Below are 12,683 nucleotides of genomic sequence, written 5' to 3' on the forward strand. Positions count from 1 at the left end.
TTGCTCATAATATCATGACATAAAATGTATCGGTTAAAGGTAGAATGCAACACGGTTCCGCCTGCTTCTCTTCTGTTGAGGCCACGCCCACTGAGGTGGGCAGCAGTGAGAGGGGAGGGGCAAAGAGCTGCATCTAATCTAATTTTGGTTTAAAATGATAGAGAAAAATAAATGAATAAATAAAAATGTATTTGTATCTATGTGGCCACTGATTGTCTGGTGACCTGTTCATGGTTTGTTACCACATACAGTGGTGGGAAGAGGTTTTTGGACGTCCATTAAATTTGACACAGTATTAAACATTATCATGAAAATTTGTGTGAAAAATCAGTTTTGTGTATTAAGAGGTGAGGCTTCATAATAGAGACACAAACAAATGATTTTTTTGGTTTATTGTTATTTGAGTTATTATTATTCACAAAACTAAGAACTCTCGGTGTTTTCCAAATGTGAATTCATGTGTGTGTTCAAAACTAAAACACACTGTAAACCCGGGTCGGTGAAAGAGAAACCCTGGCTGATGTTTTAATATTCACATGTATTTAATGTCATTCAAACATTTTCAGGAGAGAAAAGACACGGCTTGGTCCGTGTGGCCAGACGCTCGTGACAGCGAGTGTCATGGATCATTAACCGTCCGCTCGCCACGGACCCCACCACACCACCATGACACCAGGCGTGTATCTCCTGCAAGAGCTTTTCCTTCTCAATCCTCCCAACGGCTGCCTCACTCATCCCATTCCTTCGTGGATACCTTCCTGCTCCTCTTTCCTTTTTTTCTGGCATTTTTCTGGCAAATCTGCCATTACTCTCTGAGAGAAGGCGAGAGATTATTACTGGCAGTGGAATCTTGACTTGAGTCTGTAATTGTGGATTATTTTAAGTGCTGTGTGGGTGTCTTCAATTTAAAAATCCTCAGCTTAATCTAGACCTAATGCCAGCAGCAAGAAATCTGTGTATAGAAGCAGGGAAGCACTGACCAGAGCAAGTGGAGATTCATGACAACAAACAGGCGCTTCTTTGTGGCGCGTAAACTGTTGCAGGAATATTCTCGCTGTCATGACTTTAATGCTCAGACTCTATTTGAAACTGGCCTTCCAGCAGGAGGATCGACTGTCCCGGCTCACTGTGAGCAGACCTGGAGTAGGGGCCATGACGCTGACCTCCAGACTCCCCTCCTCATCCGCGCAAGAGAAGGGTCAGGGCCGCCAGTCGAATTTAACAGTAAACTGGTTTTTCTTCAGCCACAAGGGTTGAGAAGAAGAAAAGATCTCGCCAACATGCTAACAGAAAGTGCTTGTGAATGAAGAGAAATGCAGCAGATTCATGGAGCTGATCCAACTGAGGCACTCGGCTTCACTATTGGAGCCTCGTACCACGGCGACTTCGACCTGCTGAGCGACAAACTCGAGTCGTTTCTCGCCCAGGTTACCTAGACTCCAGCTGTTACAGTGCATTGTGGGATGTGTAGTAGGAGGGGTGGGGGTGAGACTAACATGGGAAATTAGTTACATGTTTTATTGTGTATAATCTTCCAAACGGCAATGTTCTTTCCCCACAGTGAGCAAAGCAAAGGCGACGGACGGTGCCATTATTCTAAGTATTCATCTGCGCTGTCTATAATGGCTGGACGCAGCGACGTCAGCAGGACCGTGACGACAGTAACCGCAGGTATCAAGAGGCACGTGTCAGATACTGCACTTCTTTGGCGTCCAGATGGGACTTGGTGCGAAGCCTCTGCAGCCTTGACAGAGCACCAGCTGCTGGACGCGGTCTCCACCTCTGAGTGACGAAGACCTCTGCAGCCCAGCGGTCGGCCCAACACGCCGCCACTGCACAGCACAGCACAAGAGGCTCAGCACTTCATCATGCTTGAATACGTCTTGGTGGAAATCTGCTCGTCTCATTTGGGAACGGCAGCCAGTACGACGAGGCGTCCAGATCTAATTAAGAGGCTTTTTACAGCTGAGCCCTGATATTAACACGTGAGCAGATCACTGGGCCATGAAGCCCAGCAGAAGCTTTCAGGGACCAGAAATGATAATAGTAATGCCAGATTTGGTTTCCATGGCAACAGATTGGCAGAGATTGTGCAAGCACAATAGGAACCTTGAAAAGGCTTTTGACTGATAAAATGAAAATGATTTTCAGGGAGAGCACAGGAGGGCCGAGTTTTCTCCTCCACTCCAGCTACTCTGTCTCCAGGCTGCACTCCATGTGGACCCCACGACGCCAGCATACTGGTGTTAAATGAGCCTGCCGTTACCAATCCAGTGGTCGATTTAGGTTGTAGAGGTAACCGACTTGTTGCTGAAAGCATCAAACCGTAGTCCTCCAGAGAAGGTGTGCAGAGCTGGGATTAGTAGGCAGAAGGTGTCTGGGGTGCAGGTGGGTAACGGCACGCTCTAGAATCTTTGGATCTGAACATCCATTTCAATGAAACATGGGACAACTTCAAACGGAGAGCGCCACCTCGTGTAAACAAGGGCTCTGTTTCATGAAGCCTCAGCAGCCCATCACGACAGGGTGCTTAGCAGCCAAGAGTGTCAGGGACAGACAGGGTTCAAGAGCCTGTGGAGAAGCTCTGGAAGCGGTGAAGACAGAGTTAGCCAAAGCAGGTCCAAGGGTGACTTCCAGTTCCTCCCTCAATCTCAGAAATGCACGCTCCCACAAAGGGCGGTCCCGATTCTCAGGAAGGGAAACTGCGGTGCAAGGTTGAGGAAAGTATCGTCAACAATTTGGAGATAACTTGTTGTCCAACGTGGCAAAGAAAGTGAGCTACAATTGTAAGTATTGTATTTGTTAATGGAGATATACATTTAAAAAAAATAAATTTTTGCGGGACATTTACTTTTATTGTACGATCTTTTTAGTCAACCTCAGCAATGCTGCCCCCCACCGTCTGAGGACGTAGCTGTCCCATTTTTAAGTCACACATATCTCTTAACACTTGGTTTCGAGGGTGAAGGTTGAGGACTGAAATTGAGGATTGATTGAAGGAGTGAGGATTAAGAGACACAATCTCAAGGCTCGCTGCTGTACACAACCATGAGAATGATGAAAGCGGATGCTTGCTGTCATGCAGTTGACATCTATATTATTACTTATGTGATGAATCTGTTATTTCAGTCAGTCGGTGAAAAATTGTCCAATTGAGGCGGAGAGAGGCGTGGCAGTATTGACATCAACTTCTGTTACCCTCAAAAAAAAAAAAAAAGCAAATAAATAATATATTTGATTCATTTATATTTATTGAAGAAACATTTTGTGGATTAAGGATCGATTCTCCAAGACTCTCCATGGAATAGAATGAATTGAAGCCCAGATGGCATTCAGCGTCAGAATGGAAGCCACTATACTTTCAGAACACTGGTGCTCCGATCCTGGATGAAATCAAACGGTCAGTGTGACCTTGTCAGAGTCTTCCAGGACGTGGGCGCTGCACTGCTGTGGGGAGTCACCTGTGGTTGAACTCCATCGAACTCCATTCCAACTGAACATGGAAAACCACGTGGTCTACCTCAAGTCGTGCGGCACCAAGTCACAGCTTAATGATCAATTATGCGGTTACATAATCCCATCTGCTGTAATTGACCCGCGTGCTGTGATCGCCACTTTTCGGTGAGGAGTGCAGTCAAGGATGTTCTCATGTGGATGGGACATATGTACGATGCATCTGAAGACCATACGGACGCTCGTGTCCCTCAGATCGCCATTAGAGGGACCAGGGCCGGAGCAACGCTGCCATGTGTGCTGGCTACAAGGCTGCAGTGAAACAAGAGAAGCACGTCGTGGGAACTCCAGTCAAAGGAACACGAGCGGAAACAAGCAAAGATGCACACAAATGATGTGCACGCGCCACAATGGAGAGATATATATTCATTTTTTATCTTCTCATTTTCATCATCATGACTCTGAACTGTTTCTAATGATGGGCTCACGAAGCTTCATGAACCAGTGCCTTCATATTCAGCGCCCACTAGGTGGCGCTCTCTGCTCTAAAAATGTAGGATTTGAAAGGCCATTTCAATGAAATGAGAGCGCCACCTACTGAGCCCCGAGAACAAGTGCAGTGTTTCACGAAGCCTCATCAGCCCATCATCAGAATTGTTAATCCAAATAAAGTGTTGTGGTTTGAGATGCGAGGAGGGACCCAAGTGCAGTGATGACAGTCACAGGAGCGAGTCAAAAAACCACAATGAACAGAGAGAGTCAATCACAGAGCAAAACAGGAAACACGGGGAAACAGAGGAGGCTAACTCAGGCACCAGGGTATCAGAGACAGTGGTCAAAAATGAACAAACTAGCAGGCAGACAGAGAAGGAACGAGGAGAGTCAATTCACCACAGGAACAGTGGAGTGGATCTGGAGCATGTTGCTGGAGTCCAGGTGTTACTCAGGTGATCAGAGGAAGATTGGCTCCAGCCGTGTGTCACAGGAACAGGAAGAGAGGAGGGAGAAAGCGAAACAGGACTCACAGGACCAAAATAAAAGTGGAATCATGACATAAAGCTTGTTTAAGTCAATGTCTTGTTTCATTTCAGGCCTCTAAACGAAGCTTGTCATGACCAACATGCACTTCTTCTGGTGTAGAAGGCTGCATCATGTTCTTTAGCGTGAGAGTCTCTGTTTCAGCCGAGGATTTCTACCATCATGGATTTCATTTGTCTTCTTTTCCAAATAGTTTGTGGGATTTATTTTCCTTCTTTCATTCTTTCCTTTATTATCCTTCATTGCATTCATCACATTTTTGGTTTCAGTACTTTCCTCACGTTCCCCCACCCCCAACTCTTTTATCTTTTATTTCCTTTACCTTTCATTTCCAATCTTTCTTCCTCCGTACTGAATGTCCTTCTTTTCTGACTGATCTGAACTGTCATTCAGACACTTCCTCATCCATGAACCTTCCTCCCGATTGTGTCTTCCACCGGACGTACTCCTGTGTTCGACGGACGAATCTGCGATGGTGGAAGAAGGTAGCGCCTATCCTGCCCTCTGATTGGCCAGAATCGCTCTCCGCTGATTGGCCATTGAGAACGTCATCTGACGTTCAGAGCAGGCTGAACATCTGAGGAAAATAGCTGAGTCATCATCTCACCCGGAGCTGAACAACTGAGGCCAGTAGCTGAGCAGAGACAAATGTTAAAAATAAAAAAAAATAACAAAATGACACGAATTGGTTTGGGGAGGAGCACTACCTTCCCCTACCATCCTAGGTTTCAGCAATCGGTGCTTTTTTTGCTTTGGCAATACTCTGTTCTTCATGGTTTACGGCGGTCTCTCCTGGAATAAAAACAAAGTTTCGATTTCAATCGTTTTACAAGGTTGATATGAATTGTGTTTGTCCATTTTTATTTGTCTATATTTCAGCATCCAAATGGATCAATGTTTGGCAATAAGATTTAGATGGTTGTGACATATTTATTTGGTGAAATGACTGCGCGTCTGTGGGAAGTGCATTGGTGCGCAGGAAACCATTCAGAAGGATTGGTGGTTCAGGAAGATGCACTTGGTTCGGGATGAAGCCTCCTCAGTCATTGCTCGCCAACTCGCGTCTCAGTCACATCACATCAGAACGCTGATGATAGCTCAGATACCTCCTCAGCAAGACAAACATGTGACCCAGCAGCCTCATGTGGATCAGGAATAGTCTCGAAAGTGAGTGTGAGTCTGACTGGTCTGGACAGTCCCCACAGTCCCGCAAGGCGACATGTATCTTATGTCCATCACAGAAGTTACATAAGGCCGGTTATTGTCGTGTGGGGCTCCGAGGTGTCATATGAAAAAGCCTCTAACATCTTGTACACAGGAGCTCTCCACGCCTTTAGACGCACATCCATGTGAGTTATGTTACGCAACCGCTGTAAGCTCTCGAACAATGAGATTACGAGGAAGACAGAACGGAGGGGAGAGGGATTACGGACTTGGCAGTGCGCTGAGGAGGCTGTCAGATATGGCCCGCAGGAGCTAGGTGCTCATTAGCATTCCACTAAATATAGTGCTAATCCAGCGCTGGAGGGCAAACACATATCACAGTGTTTGTTGGAAGGACTGTCATGGCACATTTGACTGACCCCTGAATGATTCCCTCACGCACCACACACCAGCTAAACGTCTCCATCTGATGCCCGACACAGAGTTTCTGACCCTTTCGGAAACGTTTGCTATGCAGGTTGCGACAGAGAACACTGCGGCTGACTGCCGGCTGCTCCGACACCAGGGGAATCTGCTGAAAGGTCACGGGCAAAACAAGGCACCAGGCTGGAGGGAGGAAACATACAGCCAAGATGTGCTGAGCTCGTGGGACCTGAGGAGTCTTCCAGACTCAGCAGGAGCCCAGACGTGGAGCGACGCATGTGCTGCTCTTCATGTGACTCGGCCTTGACTCATGGAGGATGGTTGTCTCACGCATGAGGAGTCAGAGCATGAAGCAGGTCACAGATGTACAGAGAGGTCCGTCAGGATGGAGGGAGCGTTCTGTGCCGTTACACAGCAGGGGAAAGTGGAGCTCACCCTTAGGTCACATCTGAGGACCTTAGACGTATGGATGAGTGGCCCACAGAACAAACACCTTGGTGTTGTACTGCCTGGTTTTCACATCCAGTGCCTGTAACTGTTAACGTGTTATGCTTTGACTTTAAAGCACAGAGGTCCAAGGTCGCTCGCTGAGCAGCTTGAAAACCATCATGAGTCATTTGTTCTTCAGTCCCTCAGTCAGATAAAGGTCTGACGTGGCAGTGACAGTTCGACATGCATGAGTCAAAGTGCACCAGTGGAAGAGTGGACCCCACTTTCCTTCATAGACACCAGGGCCAAAGGTTCCATGGAGGCACACCTCATGCTTCCACATGGCTCAACCAGCTTTGTTCTGCTTCCCTTTTGGCTCCGTGTGTCTTGTGTGATCAGGTGGTACCACTGCTACTTCAAAACTACAGAGTCACGTAATACCTCTGCCCAATTTTTGTAGTCCTCACTCTGGCCACCTGGATGTCTGGCTGTTTGAGAGTGACTAAGAAAGACAACATTAAAAATGAAGACCTCAGAGATCAGACAGCTTACGTCATGGCCACCGAGTGTTGCTGCTGGTTACGTCATTTCCTGCTTCCTTCAGTTCTGGATCCTATCATCCTCTGCTGGTGGACTCAAGTCCAGGACCAAACCTGGGTGACTTGCCATCACCCCTTGGGTTTTTTGCGCCTGTTCAGCCTCACAGCTGAAGAACGGTCCAATCCCATTCGAGACAGTGGGGGTGAGCTTCCCGCTCCAAAATGAACAGTTTAGCATTTCTCGCATGCGGCTCGGAGTTCATCTCCTCACCCACAGGTAGGTGAGAGTCGGGCTCTCGCACTATTTCCAGTCCTCGTTTTGTTTTGGTGCGTGGGCGGGAAAAGGTCGTCGGGGTCAGCAACTCAATGAGCTGGAGAGCTGGATTGGAAGAGAGAAACGAAAAGATAAATATAGAGCAGAAACTTCTCCCTGCATGAAGTCATTCGCTTCCTCGCAGCAAGCTGACACAGTGCTCAGTGTGCAGTCTGCGTCCCGCCGATTACTCGGCTGGTTTTTCCTACCTCTTAAGAGAACATTAAACCGCTTGTCAGGCCTGCTGTTGTCACTTCCCTGAGAGTGACAAAGCCGCACATTTACTGACAGGGAGGGAACAACAGTGTTCACGATGGAATAGACCCTTGTTTATATTGAAATACTGGCTACCCTCACGAGGCCACCTTAACGCTTTTCTGAACGGAGCAGGTCTTCTTCAAACGAAGTGCTTCACAGTGCTGTAGCAGCGAAACTGAAACACAAAGGTGCCTTCATTAGCCAGCTTCACTGGAACTATTGATTTATATCCGCCACTGATGTGGGATCCTTCACTTCTCCTACGCATTGAAATCTTCTCAAGGTGGGCTCCACTCAACCACTCGCTGGAAAGCAATCAGACCCTCTGCTTCCAGTGGCCTGTGAGAGAGTGAGGCAGGCCTGAGGTAGAGAGCTCCACAGTACTCCACCCAATGATGCACAGCGCGGCTTTGATCTCAAACAAGTGAACTTTGCTCAGGATGACGGAATTAAAACCTGGTGCACCTTTGCACAAATTGCTTTTTTTTTTTTTTTAATCAACTGAAAACACACACACACACCTCTCACTGAGGTGATGCTATGACCCACCTCTCACCTTTAACCTAACCATCCAAAACAAATGGACGGCTTAATAGAGAATGATAACGTTTTAGCTGGCAACACTTTTGTTTTTCTCTGGAGCATTTTAATGACACATGAGTATTTGGGACTAGTATTTCAGAACTTTTGCTCATTGTTGTGGCATTGAAAGGTTCTCAAGCAGAGAGCGCCATCTAGTGGGCTCTGAGAATGTTTCATGAAGCCTCACCAGCCCATCATTGTTGAAAATGCTTCACTTTGAAGTGACTTTTCCCTCTGGCACCAGTCGTCTTCGCCTGATCGAGCTCATGTTTGATTTTTTCAAAAAGCTTGAATTAAATGCTCACACTGGTCCTAAAATCCTCAGAGTAAGTCAACAATACTGCTGACATGGGCTGAGCAGGTTGGGTTGGACTGAGGGCTGAACATGGCTCTGGGTCTCAAGCTGTCCTCTTTGTACGCGAGAAGTGAAAAAAAAATGGCCGTAAGAAAGACTATTTTAAAGTTTAAATTTGCCCTGGCAGAGATCTGAGCGGCCGTCAAGGTCCTGGCCTCGCAACTGAGACGTCTAACGCGCTGCCTCCTGAAAAATACACTGCGGAAACTGAATGATTAAATAGAACACACTACTCAAGGTTGAAGAGAGAAAAACCAAAAACAAGTCAACAAATCTGCCTGCCAACACACTTCTATTCTAAAATGCTGTGTGGGATCTGGAAGACGCCTCAAGGATGTCAAAGCAGCTCCAGTTGACAGCCAGCTGTTATAAAAGCACATCATCCGAATCATTTCTTCTACGTGGAAAGGGCTTGATATCTTTCACTCAATATGGCCACCTGCGACAGTTTAGACCTTTGGTGTCAACACTTTTATTGGTTGTGGTCTGTGATGAAATACATAGCTCCCTTTTCAGGAACAGACCCTGAAGTGGTTCATGTTATGGAGAGCAGGGAACCACTGGGGACGGGCGATCACTTATCGCACACGATATGCTGGCAAACACCATCTCCGCGATGACACTTCTGCATGTCACCATAAAGTCAATAAACACGCGGCTCACTTGATGCATTGGACCTGCACACATGAACATCGTAAGACGCTCTCCAGCTCTGCGGCGTTTGACAGCCGACACCGGCGTGTGACAGTTGTGGAGAGTGTGGTGGACTGTGGTTCACCATGGTAGTTTGAAAGTGATGTTGAATCCAGGGAACCTTTGATCATGACACTGGTGGACTCTGAGTCTCTGGATCCCTGTTTCTTTGATGAGATGGAGTGGTCCTCACAGGTTCTCTGAGGCGCTCCTCTGCCTTGGTTCACATCAACACATGCAGCTCTCCCGCTGCCAAGGTGACAACACTTGGATATTGGCGGCGGCGGCGGCGTCCTCTTCCGCGTCCCCATTATGCTTCACTGATGGAGGACACACTCTCACAGACAGCGCTAATGCTAGGAGCCGCCAGCAGTTAGGGACCATCAACAAATTCTAAAGCTTCAATGTCACGGGTCATGGACGTGGAGCGGGACCCAAGCGCAGTGGTGAAAGTCACAGGAGGCAGGAGTGAGTGAGAAATAATATTTTAATAATTAAACAACAAAATCACAACATGTCCAAACAGGCAGAAGTCCATAAACATGAAAGAGTCCAACGGAAAGCGTCACCGAACCGGGAGAATCAAAAGAACTTAAATCACAAGGAACAAAAGCCCAATGAACAGAGATAGTGACTAAAGAAACCAGGAAACACACGTAAACAGGAAGAAACAAAACACCAACTCAGGCACCAGGGTTTAAGACAGAGTAACCAAAAACAAGCTAGCTAGCACACAGAACGAGAGAACGGACGAGGAGAGCCAATTTACCGCAGGGAACAAGAGGAGAGCGTCACCTAACCAGGAGAAACAAACAAACTCAAATCACATGGAAACAAAGGAGTGGATCTAGCACTCATTGCTGGAGTCCAGGTGCTCTTGTACTCAGGTGATCAGGGGTTGATTGGCTCCAGCCGTGTGACACAGGAACAGGAAGGAAGGAGAAACAAAACGCGACTCAAGGGACAAAATAAGAGCAGAATCATGACACTCAAAGTCTGAGTGACATCTTCAATAAGGCCATGGAAAACAAGCATTTTAGGAGAGAGAACTGTGAGAAGGTTTTTCATCACACAAGACAAAGGACTGACAGTTTGGGTCATGATCTGGAGAATAGACTCTGACTCCATGATCATTTCTTCACCTGATGGTTTCTAATGTTTCTTCAGCAGCATCTATGAACTGTGTCCAGACTGCTCCATAGTTCAAGTCAACTGTTCAGAGACATGAGACACAGCAGACAGACAGACAGACGGCTCCATTGAAGCCCTAAATAAAGCTGGCAGAGCAGCCTGTCAGACACCAGCGGCTTCTACCAGAGACCTGAAACATTGGGTTTCTCATCTCTGCACTGAGTTCATTGTTCAACTGACTGTCAACAAACCATGGTGTTGGAGACAAACTCCACTCCTGAGTTCCATCATCAAACAGTGTCAAGACAGACTGTAGTGTCCAACACATGGAGGAGAAGGAACATGGATTTGTCATGATCATTATCACTGAAATGACAACATTTATCTTGTTTGTCCATAAAGCCCATCCCTGGCAACCACACATTTCTCTTCTGACTGCTTCTTGGTCAAATCCACGTCATGAACGCACCTGAATTTATTCTACACATCATTGTTTCGTTAACAAAAATGTTTCCCTCCCGTTCACCTCATGTGATTTGCTCTACTTTTGTTGCACCTTACACCAGTGTTAATAATTGATGTCCCTGCGTCGTGCATGCCAGTGCATCCAGGGGACAGTGCAAGTGCACTGGCTGACATGTTTGCCATTGCGCTGACAGCAGCTAATCTGTAGCAGAGCCACCGAGCGTCCTGGATCGCTGCTCCAACAATCCCTCGCGTAACTAACCCACATTTCTCAAATGAAAGAAAAAAATCGGTGACTAAAATGAGTCACCTCTATGCTGCCTGTGATTGGCTCCGGTTCACTGTGTGAAGCTGCATTACGTAAGATTTTCTCACACGTTTGCAGCTGGATTCAGGCTCAGAGCTCTTGTTCCTTTGCAGACGCTGCACATCAGGACTCCCAGTTAAGCGCTCGCTACTTGTGGGTTCTTGTGCACGTGAAGATACATGTGCATCATTTAAATCCCTCCATGCTTCAGTAGAAGTGTGGCTGAAAGAATGGTGAGGGATTTTCAACCAAAGAGCAGCAATGTCTTCATGAAGGTGCGTGTCAATGACTCATTCACAAACGGTCCGAACTCGTGTCCATCTGTTGGGACTGGAACTGACAATGATAGTCATATTCAGTCATGACACAGAAACACTGCAGCTGGTTTCTGTGTTTGGCCAAGCGCCCACTATCACCTCGCTGTAGCTCAATCTGTGCCTTACATCACATGGGATATAAAGGCTGTGTGGCCCGCAAGAGCTTCAGATTCCCAGAGCAACTCTCAATTCACTTCTGACCAGAAATCACTACCAAGTTAGTCTTCAATATATTTCTGTAACAAGTGGCAGTTAAAGGTTTTTATTCATCTGCAAACTTCTCATGACAAAAAAAACTTTCATTTATCATTATCCACCACTTGTTCCTGTGTGGGGGTGGGTGGGGGCTACAGCCGATCCCAGCTACTTTGGGCGTGAGGCAGGGGACACCCTGAACAGGTCCCATCACAGAGGGCCATTCAGTCCCACTAACACCTCCAGACAATTCAGAGAACTCCATCAAGCTCTGTTAGGTTTTGGACTGTGGGAGGAATCTGTCTGTCTGTCTGTCCGTCATCCATCCATCCATGTGACTGGAGAGGAGGATGATCTCGACGGGTCAGAGTGGAGGACTCTGACTTGCGGTGGCAACCTCTGACCACCTTGGTTTCCACCTGAAGCAAGTGAAGTATTGTGGCCAGTATTGTTGGGTGCTGCAGCGCCTCTCTTCACATCATGACTAATAAAGTGCAGTTTAAAACTATTGATTTAAAAAGAGAAACATGCTGCTTATGAGAAAAGACTTTGTTTGATATTTTCAATGAGACAGAGATGGCAAAACGCATCCAGTGAGAGTTGTGTCTTTGTTTGTGTCTCTGTGTGGGAGCTGCTGCCTGGTGACTTGGGTGGAAGGGAGCAAAGCGCCTGCCACTGAACAACAAAATTCCACCCACATCTTTTGTCTAGTGCGTCTGCATGGCTGCTTCGCCAGATGTTTTATCCTGTCTCCAGCCGTACACGTGTGATGGAACGAAAGACAGCAGCAGGTTGAGTCAGCGCGATGCTTGTATACGGTTGTGGATTTGTGATTCTCTCCTTAACGCGCACCTCCGGCGAGCCTTCACGACTTCTCTCAACGTCAAAGAAAGAATGGGGTTCTTCGCGATACATTATTCAGATTTGAATCAGGGAGTGTCATCTCTCGGAGGATCAGGTCTCCAAATTTAATAGCACGGACAGGAATAGCCTTGACAGCACATGTGATTCAGTCAGTTCC

This window comes from Synchiropus splendidus, chromosome 8, assembly GCF_027744825.2.
Source record: "Synchiropus splendidus isolate RoL2022-P1 chromosome 8, RoL_Sspl_1.0, whole genome shotgun sequence".
NCBI lineage: Eukaryota > Metazoa > Chordata > Actinopteri > Syngnathiformes > Callionymidae > Synchiropus > Synchiropus splendidus.